The sequence below is a fragment of the Xenopus laevis genome, chromosome 1S (genome assembly GCF_017654675.1).
Source record: "Xenopus laevis strain J_2021 chromosome 1S, Xenopus_laevis_v10.1, whole genome shotgun sequence".
In the NCBI taxonomy this organism is placed as follows: domain Eukaryota; kingdom Metazoa; phylum Chordata; class Amphibia; order Anura; family Pipidae; genus Xenopus; species Xenopus laevis.
In genome coordinates this window covers 122,437,272-122,453,117 of record NC_054372.1, presented here as the reverse complement: position 1 = coordinate 122,453,117, position 15,846 = coordinate 122,437,272, and the positions used below count along the sequence as shown (strand labels likewise).

The 15,846-nt window shown below is 39.5% G+C and overlaps 1 pseudogene; it reads right to left on the bottom strand.

Annotated features, from left to right (window-relative positions):
• The window catches only part of LOC108704867, a 33,035-nt pseudogene extending 23,063 nt beyond the window's left edge, over positions 1-9,972 (bottom strand).
• Between the last annotated feature and the right edge of the window lie 5,874 nt (positions 9,973-15,846).

Below are 15,846 nucleotides of genomic sequence, written 5' to 3'. Positions count from 1 at the left end.
CAAGTTTGTGTATTGGGAGCCAGGCACTTTTCACAAGACCACAAACCATTGTATGCATTGTCAATTAATTTTTAGAGCGTATTAGTACAGCTCTTTAGAGGTAACAAGTTTTAGGACACTACAGTATATAATATTCATCAATTGGGTCCTAGTAAAAATGACAGTACTGGCAGAAATGGTGTAGCTACAGTTCCAACACCATTAAATAAATGGGAGTCTTGAACTTGTGCAGAAAGCATTGCCTATGCCCAGAACGCCTTCTGGGTACAATAAGTAGCATTTGCATATTAAGAGCATCTTACCTTCAGTTCAGCAGGTATATAATCAATTTATCGGCATCTTAGGGCAATCCAACATCCTGCAGTCACTGCTTAAATCCTTGGAAGAAGCTTGATGCTCTGGATCACCGGGATAGAGTGAGATTTGGCTGCCATTCTAGCTCATGGGTTCCAGCCATCAAGTCGTCACCAGGGCCGAATCATTGTCCCAATAATTCAAAAGGCACATTACAAAGGGCCTGGGGCTGGTGCCTGGAGGTATAGGTCTAGTTGGTATTTAGTGTGCTCACTTGATCACTAGAAGCTCCAAGAACAATGCACACATTAGTGTCTCCCCTAACCAAGTTAAAGCTTCCAGCAAGCTTCCTTCTACTTTCTCAGACAGCCCAATTATTGTTGTGCCTATGACAATTTCCAGATGTTCTGCCTATTGTTAGGAAGTAGATGAACTTTGTCTTTAATAGTTGAGACCCCATGCTCTGCTTCAGTTCCCTGGTCCTTAAGGCTTTGAAGATCTTGTTCTAGTTGCTGCTAGAAGCTCTGAATTGTAGCATGGCTTCCTAGATGCTGGAGATGATGGATTAGCCTCATGTTCCAGTGCATGCTCAGCACTGTATGTGGTTTAAGGATTTTACACATTTTTTAGGTCTGGATTCAATGTTCTGCAGCAGTTGTGGTAAGGCACTCCAGCCTCATAAAAATAGTAGGCATGCACCAAATCCAATATTTTGGGATTCAGCCAAATCCCAAATGCTTTATGAAACATTCGGCCGAACACCAAACTGAATCCAAACCTAATTTGTATATGCAAATGATGATAAGGATGGGTTTGACATTTTTTCACTACCTTGTATGTGTGACAAAAAGGTCACGTGATTTTTAGGATTTGAATTTGGTTCAGTCAGGTACTTGGATTTGGGCAAATCCAAATCCTGCTGAAAAAGGCTGAATGCTGAATTTGGCGCATCCCTAAGCAGCATTAGTGGACTCAAAAATCAAGAATATTATGCAACATATCTAGTGGATCAGGTACTAACCATGCCATCTGTTTAATTCTTTTGTAATTTAATAGATTTGCATTTCTTTGTAGTTTGTAAGTTTAGAGTAGAAAGATATATTTACTCATTTTGGAGAATGTGTAGTTTTCAAAAATGTATGACTTTCTAGGGTCTTTGTAACACATATAACACATAATACACAGTCAAGGTACTTTGTTTATAACAACTGCATTGCTATAGAGAAGAACATTTATATGCAGTATTTTCATTTAAGGGTGCTTACATGTCACCTACTTTAGTAAATGTATGCATTTTGGGCTGTTCAGTAGACAAAGACTAAAGGACAGACCTCCAAGAAGAATTGAACTGAAAAATGAATCACTGATTTAAACACTATATGATATTATTTCATGAAAAGTATGGAATCTTACTAGAGAAAAGGGAATATGAATTAGGAAAAGGCTAACTAAAAAAAATTATTTAAAACCATCGGTTACAAACTGATATTAGCTAGAGAGCAGCACCACAGCTTGACCACAGCTTGTGTACTACAGGAATATTAGCCTGAATTCCAGGAATTCTAGGAATAGGTTTTATAGTCTAAGGGATAGAGATCGAAAAGAGAACATCCATTGAGACTACAGGAAAGGAGCTTCCTTCATCTGTATTTAGGAAGGTTCTTTACTGTAAGGGCATTCAGGTTATGGAATTCCCGATTAAGCGCAGGGAGATGTGGATACAGAGTTTAGCAACTGTGGTTCTTAGCAAAAACTGGCACTGCATTTCTGTGGTATTAGTCCCTTGATAAATGAGACCCAGAGATTTCCAGAGAGTTGTATACGGGCTATGGCATATGCTGTCAGGAAGGGATTTATAGTAAAAAATAACTAATGATGCAAACGGAGCGAATCCTGGATTAGGTGCATCCCTAAAAATAATATTAACCCTTATTTATATAGCACCGACACGTTTATGGAGGGCTTTACAGATATTGTGCATCATTCATCAGTCCCTGCTCCAATAAAAAGTGTTTTTTTTCTAAAAAAAAACATGTTTTCCTCAGTCAGAATCCCTTTAATTTCATTTGTGAACAATGATATCAGTAACATTGTCATTCAGTATCATTGTATTTGCTCCAAATTCAGATCTTGATATTCAGATCTGCAGCCACAGTATGTACGTATATATTTTGATACTGCTTTATAAGTAAGTTGTTCCTTACTACATTGAGCAAGCATACTTCTAACTACAATGGGCATGAGCATGGCCTTAATTACGTTTCTATCATGTTCTGAGATAAAGCTTGCAGTGGTTAAAACACTGGTCTCAAATCTATAAGGGTGTCCCTGCTGGGGTAGTGAATGTTGAAGCATTGGCAGGAGGAAGTAGCTCAATTAGTAAGATTAGTGAGATTTGCCTATTTACTTTACTTGACTGGGGACTTCCGAACATTTTTTAGCTGTGAGTCACATTGAGATGTAAAAACAGTTAGGGAGCAATTGAAGCATGAAAAATGGTCCAGAGTGGTGCAAAATAAGTGCTGTGATTGGCCATTTGGTAGCCTCCACTTGGACTGGCACCCTACAGGTGTCTCAGTTTGGCAGTATATCTGTTTTTATGCAACCATAACTTGCTTCCAAAAGTAATCAAAATTAACACCCGATTTGAGGCCACTGGGAGCAACAGCCAAGGGGTTGTTGAACAACATGTTGCTTACAAGCCTCTGGTTGGGGAACAAATGCACTGGTAAAGGAAGTGCATATAATGAGCTATATAAAATGTAGTATACTGTTTGTCTAATGGTAAAAAGCTGCTAAATTGCACAATGCAGTTACCTGATACCAAACAAACACCAGTTAGTTTTGATAAGAATGAGTTTGACTATAAAAACCAGAGTCTCATTGGTTGCTAAGGGGTGTACCTGCACTGGTGAATCTGGCACCTATGTTAGTAACTGCACCGTCTTAACAGAGGTATGTTTTATTTGTCCTTCTTTAAGGCTACAAATTTGTAGCTTTGTTGTGCCACCTGTCCACTGAACAAAGCAACAGATTTTCAGTAAAGTAGAAAAACAAACAAATAGCTCAATGATTCCAGTTACGTTCTTCTGAGCATGATTTGGCAATCCCTAAAGCTATTAGGCAAGGTTTGCTTATTTGGGTCCTGGTCTACCACCCAAAAAAGTACTATAATGAGACATGATGCAGTTTTTTGTTGTCTTTTGGGGTGCATTTGCCACTAATTTTAGATGGCCACATTAGGTGCATTCCACCAGATCCATCATATTATTCAAATGGGGGCTCTTGCTACATACTCCACAGAGAGGGAACAGCCTAATATTTAACTAATATTTAACGGTATATATGAAAAATATATATGAAAATATATGAAAATGTTAGGGCATTAAGGGGTGCCAGAACACACTCCTTAGTGCTTATGTTACAAGCACTTGTGCCCTGGGGAAAACTGTGCTCTGCAGAGCATGGATGAGCTCTGTCCTTACTCCCTGTCCTTACTGCCTGTCATTTGCGGCCTACACCCTCTCCCGCAGTCAGCACTGTATTCATGGGGGAAGCCGCAGGTCTCTACACTACAAAACAGACTGCAGAAACTTGTATTCTGCACAAAGCAGAATTCAGTGTGTTTGGGTTCCCAAAGTACCCCCTTTACATTGTGTTATCTTTTATTTATATAATAAATCATGTAATGACTATGAAGATTTTCATTCATCCAGGTCATGGTATATCTAATAAAAGTCATTAAAAAAACAACTGGACTTTTTGAGTAATTATTGAAGACGTTTCACTACTCATCCAAGTAGCTACTTCAGTTCAACTGACTGGTGTGGGAAGTTCTCAGCATATAGACTCTCCCACTAATCCAATTACAACGGCACATTGTAACTCTTCAGAGAGGTGACATCTGAAATTCACAGAGGTGTTGATTCTGTGTAGTTACTATGAAAGGATTACCAATGTGTCATGCAACAGGTGTTCCTAGTTGCATGAATAGATGTGTGAAGTGTTGGATCCAAACCTTGCAACACACTGAGACAAAAACTGGTACCCCCAAAGGATCCAATGCCTAAATAAAAACAATGTGGTATATGCAGTCCAGTGTAGCAAGGAGTGTACTGATCTATACATTGGGGACACAAAACAACTGCTCACCAAGCGAATGGCTCAGCATAGGAGGGCGAACTCTAAAGGGCAAGACTTGGCTGTCTTTCTACACCTAAAAGACAAGGGACACTTGTTTGAAGATAGCAATGTCCAAATCTTGGATAAAGAAGACCGCTGGTTTGAAAGAGGTGTGAAAGAGGTGATTCATTTCAAGGTGGAGAAACCATCCCTGAAGAGAGGTGGGAGCCTTCGACACCACCTGTCTGCTACATACAATGCTGTTCTAACGTCTGTTTGCTCAACACTGAAGTTTCAGAACACTTCACATTCATGCAACTCTCACAAGTAACACCTGTTTCTAGGAATTGCATGACACATAGTGATATATTCAGATATTGTACAGCTGACCTTGGCTCCCACGATAACAGTTTCCCCCTATTACCAGATTGCTCCTCTTGATGCACTCTTCTTCTCTAAGATCCCCCTTCACATCCAAAGCATTCTTCCGTATAGGTCTCTGAAATATTAGTGTAATATACTCTAAAATTTAGAATATCTATTGTAATATTATTTATTTATTATATTTGTATTGGTGCAGCCTATATTATATTGTTATATTGCTATTTTTGATGCTTAAAATGAAATTGTAGTTCATTGTTCTTTTCTGTATGAAAAAAGATCACCTGCTATCAGTCGTTAATGTACTTGTGGTCTTCCAATCTCATCAGTAGATCTGTATTGTTTTTATTTAACAATCCTGATATAAAGTCACAGGAGAATCCTCAATAACATATTAACATAACGTTTTTCTTTTTCTTATCTGCGTTTACATGTATTCAACCAGATAGATGGTAGAATGCATAGCTGCATGTTGAAATTGGACTATGGTCTACAAGCTTTTTATTTTTTGAACCTGTTGGTGATATTATAAAATAATGTCTTTTAAAAAATTTGAACTATAGACTACAATTTTTTTGTATAATTCAGAAATTCTTGTGTCATTGGAAACCAATTGCATAATTAAGTGGTCTGTTTACTACTTAGGGCTATTCCACACGGGGAGATAGTGACGCGTTTGCGGTCGCCGCGACAAAGCGCCGCGACAGTCGCCGCGACCGGCGCAGGCGACAGTTTTGTATGGGCGCCTATGTAAAAACGCCTGTGCTAACCACACGAGGCGATGCGCTTTTCAACAGTCGCCTGAAAAAGCCTGGTGAGGCATTTTCAGGCGACTGTTGAAAAGCGCATCGCCTCGTGTGGTTAGCACAGGCGTTTTTACATAGGCGCCCATACAAAACTGTCGCCTGCGCCGGTCGCGGCGACTGTCGTGGCGCTTTGTCGCCGCGACCGCAAACGCGTCGCTATCTCCCCGTGTGGACTAGCCCTTAGTGTGTATGTGTGTGGTTAATGGGTTGATATTGTTGTTCTGGAGTGCCCTGTGTATTACTTGAAAAGGGGTTTATACCTGAAACATGTTGTATAGTCAATAATGTTACTAGCCCTGCCTGGGCCCAGTGCTGGATCTGCACCCCTCTGACAAGTGATTCATCCAACGCACATGCAGAAAAGTCACAATTACACCCCCCTGTTACACTGGTAATTATGCCACAGTCTGTAGCATTTGCCTATAAAAGGCTTAAAATAGCAATTTTTGCAGTCAAGGCTCTACTTTATTTTTTTACTTCAGTAACATTTTAAATATCACAGGTATGCTTGATACTCAAATTGATGATTAACTTTTCAATTGCACACACCATAAAACTTCCTTTCAGTTATCCTATATTTAATTTTTTGCATTTAGAAACAGATGCTAAACCACCAATAATTAGGGTAAAGCAAAACAGAAACTAATGTTTTTGATACACCTGGAGCTATATAAGGAAGACTGCTATCACCTTAGTTTTAGGGTAAAACTTTTGATATGAGGCATAACAAAAGTGATGAAAACGTTATAACTTTATTGGCTAACTAAGATGATAATCATAGCAAGCTCTCAGAACATTTCAGTTCCTTTTTCAAGGTTGGAGGTCATCGAACTCTAAGGTTACTTCTAACATCCTCATATTTTCCAACAATAGGTATTTTATTTTTTATAATACATAAGTTTTAGTGAGTTGTGTGACAAAAATGACATCGCTAAGCTCCGTTTATAACTGACAAAATCACCAAAAGCCGTTTATAAGGTTATCATTTACAGGATATTCATGGCTTTTGTGTATTATAAGGATATAATACACAAAAGCCATGAATATCCTGTAAATTATTTCCTTATAAACTGTGAGTTCTGATGTCATCAGTTATAAACGGTGAGTTCTGATGTCATTTCTGTCACATGACTCACTGAAACTTGTGTATTATAATAAATAAAGTACCCCAGTTGCAAAATATGAGGATATTAGAAGTTACCTCGGAGTTCCATGAGCAGTAGAAAAACACTCCGCCTTCCGCCTCGTGTTTTTATATGGTCATGAAACTCTTCAGTAACTTATAATATCCTTATATTTTACAAGAGGGGGTACTTTATTCACTATATAACTTTGTGCTGTTTAAAACTTATGGTGATCTATGCTAGAGCATTCAACTATTATTTATAAAGATATTATAAGTCATCTTAGAGTTATGTGACCTACGGCCTTGTGCTTTTATACAATATAATTATTGTACATGTATATATAAATTACAGTAGGGGGTACATTATCCACTTTATATCATACAAAATCTCATTATGAACTGCATGAAAAAGCACAATGTTTTAGTGCAATGCCAGCATGTCTGACCCTATATGCAATCAGATAAAGTGTGGTAGTTTCTTGTTTATATTCATCTACTGTACATTCAAAAATCAATGTATTTGCAAGTGCTTTTCCATGCAGTCGCATATCATGTCAGCTGAAGATGTATAATATTTCATGTAGTTTACAGGTTATATTTTAATAGTAACACACAGAAACTTTGAATAGCACCATTCTGGAACACCAAAGTCAGTCAGTGAGTAGAATCCAGAAGCCCAAATTTTTAAATGATACAAAAAATCTTTATTTTACATTATGTATAAAAAGATAAAAACCTGACACGTTTCGTGTCCCCCAAGAACACTTAATAATAGGCTCCTATGATTAAGTGTCCTTGGAGGACATGAAACGTGTCAGGCTTTTATCTTTTTATACACAATTTAAAATATAGATTTTTTGTATCATTTAAAATTTTGGGCTCCTGGATTCTACTCACTGACTGATTTTGGTGTTCCGGAGTGGTGCCTGCCCACTATTCAAGGTTTCTGTGTGTTGCTTCCCTTTGCTGAAGGTCTGGGGCATGAGCACCCAGACCCACCGTGGAAAGCGGTAAGCTTGTCCTCTTATTCAAAATCCCATGCTTCCTATGGTTTTAATTCATAGATTTTAATAGTAGTTACATTATTTTTAGACATGCAAGACAACATCCAACTTGCAGGATGTGATCTTTTCATGGGTGTTGCCCTCTTTACAGTCCAATAGGCCAGTTAGCTGGAAAGTTTATTGATTAGAGTGACATTACATTGCAGACATTACAGCATGTACTTGCTGTTGGTATTTTTTAGCTAGCACACGAAACTCTGTGGTATTTAATTATTAATTTATATTTCAGATCCCACATTAGTTTTGAATTCATATAAAGGATGACTCCTAGCATTCTAGCATTTTCTACTTTACTTCCTATTATGTGCCACACAATAACTCACAAATCACTTATGCTTGTGTGCTTATTTATTTAATACAATCCGTATTTCGTTACATATTTATTTGTTGCCAGCATTTTACGCATTTTCTACTTGTGGGCTAGATATATAGATTGTCAATTATTACACAACTGCATCATTTTTATAAACCAGTTACTAGGCCGAATGCTTGTTATCTGCATCTTGTGCTGTTACCAGGGAGGTACTGCTCTTTTTACATTAGCTCTAGGGTGCAAAGGATACACCGTAGAAGACAAGCAGTCAGCACAATGATTTTCACTCCTTTTGTGGATGGTGCACGTCCACCAGTGGCCACTTTCCACTGACACCACAAATCAACAAGAACTTCAGGACAGCACCAACAAATTCTTTTGTATTAAATATAAAAGAATTTGTTGGTGCTGTCCTGAAGTTCTTGTTGCAAAGGATACACCTGCACCTTGACATCCTTCTAGCCTAGGAAAGCAAATATGCTATAGTGTGCGAACATACACAAAGCACAATAGAAAATACCCAGGAGTTCAAGCCCTTAACATTACACAAAGTTGCCTTGCAAAATGTTTTTCTAATCATGTTACAGCAAGCTACCTGCTAAGTCTGTTTATCTAATTTTAATTTTTCAAAGCATTCTAAAAATAATTTAATTGCTTGGGACGCATGGGGGAATTGAGTGTGTTTTGCCACCAAATGACTTGCATCTCAGCAGGTGGGTGGCAAAATGCTTAAAATTGTCCCTCCTTTGCTCTAAATCACCTGGACCCTGCCGGCGCACACATGGATCTGGAAAATAGTCTTTTGTTATTCTTTTATTATACACAAGAGCTATGAGTATGATGTAAATGATATCCATATAAATGCTGGTGCTTAGTGATATTATCACATCCAATGCCATTGGATGTTACACAGGAATAACAGGTAGAATTGAAATGTTATTATGCCCAAGCGGGCTGGGGAATGTCCAGCATCCACCTTTCCTGTAAAAAGCAATGTGACTTTCTCTTTTGGAAATAAAATTAAAAAAATAACAATACATGTGTAGTTTTATAGAGCATTTTTTAGTTGGGGGTCATGCAAAAAAGCTAAAATCAATATGGAAAAGGGTATTGCAGCAAGTAAATAGAATCCAAAATTATTCTTTAAATATGTAAATATTAAAAAAATGAAGCAGGAAGTGGTGGGACCCATAATACTAGAGGGGGTCAGCTGGTTGATGAGAACAGAAAAAAAGCAGATTCAGAACTGTTATTTTTTGTCTGTCTACACAAATGAGGAACCAGTTAATGAAGGTTCCTTTCTTAATAGTCCCAGTCTTAGTAATACAACTAATGATGCCTGATTCACGTATGAGGAAATTCAAAAGAGACTAGAACATATTAAGATAAACAAAGGTCCGAACACTACAAAGTCTCCACCTCGCTGACCCTTTGCCCCACTCGCCCCAGCATCACAAACCTCAACTCGCTCAGTCACTATCACTATCTCGTCCTTCTGGGCCAAGGTGCAACGTACTCCTTGGGGTAAAGGGAAACCCACCCCTGCAACCCCAAGATGGTCAACCGAACACTGACTAACGCTATTAAGGCCAAAGAAAATACAAAGCCCAGATTCACATACAAAATGTTACAATTATCACGTGTGATAGCATAGCTGCCACCCTCCCCCCCCCCCCGTGATTTACATTTTTTTAAGTTTATGTGTTCATTTTAGACAGAATATCCAAATAATGACATCTCAAAACAGGCCATGAAGGCCAAAATTGTTGTCTATAATGTTAAACTATTTGTTTTCTTATTTTTTCTGTGGGTGCCTCATACCTTACTCAGTCTCTGTGGGTCCAGGGGAGCATAGTCAGGATCCATCTTACTGTAAATTACAATAATTTACAATTTTATTAAATGATTACAGACCAACTGAAACTTATCTCACAAAATTTCAGGCCTTTAATTCCCGTAACAAGAGGACGAAAGCATTTCGCTACTATCATTCGATACATGAAGACACCCTCCTGTTACACAATTCTCACATCCTGCCCAACATACCTATCCCCATATTACCCCTCCTTCTATTTGGCCAATAGACCCAATAAACTACAGGAGTAGCAATATGCATACGTAAGGGACTCCCATTGACAATCCAGGAGTTATTTAGAGTCCAGGAGGGGAGATATCTAATATTAATAGGCGACCCCCAAGATCAATGTATCACTATTGTAACCAGTTACTGCTCAAACTCTGGACAACTGGCATTCTTACTGCATCTACTTTAACAGATTCAAAAATATAAGGAAGGGGTTGCTATTACTGGCGGGCAATTCAAATTTAATCCTCTACCCAGGAATGGACAGATCCACCTCTAAGCCACCCATCCAACCTGAAACCCATACATAAAAGGTCTTTGTGCTCTCAAAAAAGTTCTAGCCTCCATGCAGTTACTCGATCCCTGAAGGGAACTTAACCCCAGGTGTAAAGACTCTACATTCTAACCCTCATAATACTTATTTCAGTATCAACCATATACGGATCCCCCAAACCCTAATGACTAAGGCTATATCATCAAAAGTACTTACCACTCACCTCTATCACTTGTTCCTAAGAGATACCTATGACATTCCCCCAAATAGAAAATGGAAACTAAACAAAACATTTGTAAAGATCCCAAAGACCCAACAGGAAATCTTGAACCATCTAATCCAATATTTCCAAGAAAATGTAAATAGTGTAAATTCCCATGTAAGTTTATGGGAAACACACAAAGCGGTTTTAAGAGGCCATAAAATATGTGTAACTGTGCACAAAATTAAGCAGTCTAATCAACAAACCATACTTCTTCAAACTAAATTGGCAACCCTTGAAAACCTGAATAAAAAGGCATCCACTCCCTTACTGAGAACACAACTAGCTAACCTTAGGACAGAGTTGGACTTGCACCTTTTAGCTAAAGCAGCCTCCACACTGCAATGGAGAACACAAAATATTACTCACTAAGTAAAAAAACTCACAGCACTCCTAGCCAAAAAAACCAAATCCAACCCCAGCACTCTTTAGAATTAGAACAATACAGGGAGATGTCTCAGGAAATCCAGTCAGAATTTAATTAATACTACCCATCCCTTTTCTGCTCCAAACAGTCACTCGTAAAAGAAAAAGCAGACAAATTCTTAGAACCAGCTAAACTTCCCCACCTAACAGAACCCCAAGCAGAGCAGATGGAACATCCAATTACCCAGGAAGAAGTGAAATGGGTGATCAAACATTTGAAAGTATCAAAAGCACCTGGGCAGGACGGTTTTTCCACTCTATAGTATTAAAAATTGCTAAAATATTAATACGACATTTAACTAATGCGCTGAATCAAATTGTGTATGGGGGACACTAGGGCGATACATTCGCAAAACTCTCAGGGCATAAGGTTAACTACAATAAAACAAGTGCTCTGAACATAAACCTTCTACCTCCTACAGTCAAACTTCTTAAATAAAATGTTGACTTCCAATGGCAGCCACAGCATCTTAAATACTTGGGAGTCAAAATAACTCCACAATTACGTGCCCTCTACAAAACCAACTATCCCCCTTTTTGAAAAGCAATTACGGAAATGTTAGAGACATGATCCAGATACAAAATATCAGGGATATGCGTATTCATGCAGTCAAAATGACTATCCTACCAAAGATTCTCTATTACTTTAGAACCCTACTAATCCCCATATCCAAATCAGATATTTACCATCTCCAACAAAAAGTTATGCACTTCATATGGAAATCTTAACATGCCAGGGTCTCCAAGGCAACAATGACAGTACCTAGACTAAGGGGAGGATTAGGAGTACCAGATTTTGGTAAATACTTACAAGCCTCCCAACTATCCAGTATCCTGCTACTGTACGCTAATCCACCCCCAAAGTGGGTAACAATGGAGGAATCATTGATTCAACCAGTCAAGCTATCTGCAGTCCCCTGGGTCTCGAATGTGACAAGACCTGACAATCTGACACCAATGCTGGAGCAGGCTTTACTCATCTGGAACAAAATAAAATACAAAAGGAAATTATCCTAACAACTCCCAGCAGCCTCCATTATAGGTAACCCAGACTTCCTGCCAGGTGTAGAAGGGAATGCCTTCCGATGGTGGGACTCTAGAGGCTTTTAAGCATTGAAACTTTTTTATGGCCTGACAGGCCCATTACAGTGGGACATAATACAACAGCTTCATTCCCCCCTACCTGGGGAACAGTTCCAATTTCTACAAAAACAGCATTTCCTGAAATCTAAACATAAAGGTACAAGAACACCACCTTCATCAAATCTAGAAACATGTACCACATACCCATACTCTAGAGGTGTACTATCTTGCTTATACCATATACTGCTAGAGGCATATTTCCCACCAATATTATCATATGTCCGGGCCTGGGAGGGAGACCTGGGAGGATCCCTGGACGAGCAAGAATGTTCTAAAATATGGAACTCAGCAGCTTATGCCTCAATCAACACTTCCCTACTTGAAGCAGGATATAAGGTTTTACTACGGTGGTACTTAGTACCAGCCAGATTACACAGAATAAATAATTACTATGATCCTCAATGCTTCAGAGGGTGTGGAGACAAGGACACAATGTATCACATATAGTCGCAATGCTCCAAAGTAAAAAGGTTCTCGACCAGGGTCTATGAAATAATATTTTCAGTTTGTGACATCAACCTGTGCACATCATGGAACCAGACTCTACTGGGAAGCACAATCCCAAATATAAACATTCCAGGGACCTTACTACCCACATCTTTGAAGCAGCAAAACTAACTATTGCTAGGTCGTGGAAATTTCCACTATGTCTATATAACTACTTAAAAACAAGCTAAACTGGATCCTAGTCAATGAGAAGCTAACAAGCATTCTAAACAATAATCAAGCAAGATTCAAAAAACTATGGGACCCATGGATACAATATATTGCCCCCTCTGGCATGCCATCCTCTCCAATTAAATAAAGGGATATGGGAAAAGGCTATGGGTCAGTGGGCAAATACATACCAAGGGGGATTACTACCCAAGATCCCCACTCAACAAAGTATATGGAATAGGCACAAGATTACTGACAAGCTCCCAAATGGAGACAACCCAAAACATGGCTGCATAAAAGGGTCCACCCTTACAAGTGAACCCCATGACCCAGAGAAGAACAAAAGGAGGCAGCAGATTGTATTGTATTTTATTCTATTGTACTGAACTGTTTGATGGTTTTGTGATCTATGTTTTTTTAGTTGTGATTGTAAACTCTTCATTTGCAATTTTTGAATATGAGTATATATAGAGTTTATGTGAGTGTATAGAGGGGTCAATGTTAGTGTGTGTATGTATGGATGCTGGGTTTTCATTTGGAGGGGTTGAACTTGATGGACTTTGGTCTTTTTCCACTCGATTTAACTATGTAACCCCCATTTGAAAGCTGGAAGGAGTCAAAAGAGAATGATTGAAAAAACGTTGAAATAATAAATAAGATAATAATGAAGATCAATTGAAAGGTTGCTTACAATTAGACATCAAATTATTAGAAACAACTGGAGTAGGAACATAGCACACAGTTAGTCTGAGAGTTAGTCCTTATCCTCCCAGCAACAAAGTTCAGACTGAAACTTCAAGTGAAAACTTAAAGCTCTGATTCCGCACAATTACTTTAAAATATATCTTTTAATGTAGAAAATAGTTAAAATCTAAAACACTCCATAAGTGAACTCTTCACCACGCCTTAACAAACCCACTGCGTTTATTAGCACAGTGTTGGACCGTGTCCATAAAAACATAAACTTAAAAGCTGCAACAGGTGGACAGCTGGTGGATCTTTGTAAGTACAAAACCAAAATCTAAATGTTAGAAAGGCCTTTACATTTCGGCAATTAGCAAGTCATAGTGGACAGCCCCCCTCCCTTCCTTTCCCATACGGCGCAACCTGCCTAGCTACGTCGGGAGCGGTCAGAGCTACTCTCACCACCGTCTACCCATGCTGCTAGCATATCATATCACACTAAAAATGTACTTAAAGGTGAAACACTTCTTTAAAAGCAATAGATTTGCCTTTGCACTACCCACTGCCTCTTGCTGTTTTACACAACCAGTACTATTTGGGGCTGCAGAATAGGTGTGTGCTATCTATTCTGTGAAAAGCATTATCACGCACAAAATCTCACTTTTGTGCTATAGTTTTCATTGAAGGCAATGCTGTAAAAATAAGATTAGGTATTCCTTCTGTGTCTGACTGGTTTGTCATAGATGCCCTTCAGCTATGTTTTTTCTTCTGTATGCTGACAGCTCCTAAAGCAATGTTGATTTTTAGATAAACTTTTTAAATCACTTCAAGTATGTTCCTTCGCTGCAGTCCAGACAGCTTCACCTGTGTTCACTGTAGCAACTAGTGTGCCCAGTAGGGTTGCCACCTGGTCGGTAAAAATGAAGGTTGATCCTAATGTTATTAATAGGGAAAAAAGATAAATATATAGGAAGGCCGGCATTTTTTTCCAGAAAAGGTGGCAACCCTAGTGCCCAGTAGTGAATTCAACCAGTTCCTCTGCTGTCATTTTCAAATATCACTGTCAAATTCATTTGCAGGGATCTAAAACAAAAAAAAAAACCCTTTTGCTGATTTTCAGCTTCCATCACCTACAAGCCTTCTGGGAGTTGTAGTAGGAACAAGTAGAGGCTGCAGTCTGGCTAGCCCTGATTTATTATGCACTGTAATATTTGTGTGGATTTTCTATCTCCTTTTCTTTCTCTCTCTCTCTCTCTCTATGGAGTTGCAGATATCTCCTCCCCAGTTTCACGACGTCATATGATCCAATAGTGAATTGGTTGTAATAAAATGACATGCTTGGACTAGGAGAAACCTAAAAAAAAAGCCCAGTGAATTTCGGGGCTGTTGGTGCGCACTAGTCAATGAGAGGGAGCCTGGCTCTTGTCGGCAATAGTCCCTGCAAATCTTCGACTGCTGAGTGAAAAGTCGCTCATTATTCCTGGAATCCTGTATATGTACAAACTGTCTGTGTCCCTGCTGCTGGCTGCTTGGAGAAGGTCCGCCATATTCTGCCTCACCACGCCCGGGAGCAGAGCCATTGAAAAGGCTGGCTTGAGGAAATGAGTGCGAGCAGCACCCCGCGCCTGTGACACCCCTGACAAGGGAGAATTGAAGCACAAGGGCGACACCTGATTATTAAGGACACAAAGAAAAGAGGGGGAGCCTCGAAAAGGATTGCAATTTGGAGGAACTCTGCTAAAATTCAACAGGGGGGAGAAAAGATGTGTGATTGGGGGAAGGGAAGCGGCCGCTTGATCTATTTAGCATTACAGTAGGGTTTCACTGGCTCTATTGTAAAGAGGAGGCTGCTGGGAACGATCAGTCTCCCGCATTCGGGGCTTCGCTACGTTTTATTGGAAGGTGTCACGGTGCTGGGGCTGCTCCCCCGTAGATGTGACCATGTTGTGGCTTTGAGAGGAGGCGGAGTTGGCGAGTGACAGCGGATCGGGCGTTTGGGTTTTCCTTGTGCACGGGCAACAGCAGCCTCCACCCACTCCGGGTGCCATCACATCAGCTGCCTGGCCCTGTGGATTTAATACCCCATTCATTGGAAACCCCTTCTCCCTGCAGTACGCGCACGGCTGCTTCGGGCTCTGCTACATTGGCAGTGCGTTGGTCCGTATTGCAGCAGGGTGGAGGTCTCTGACTCCCCACTAGTCAGGAGGAGGC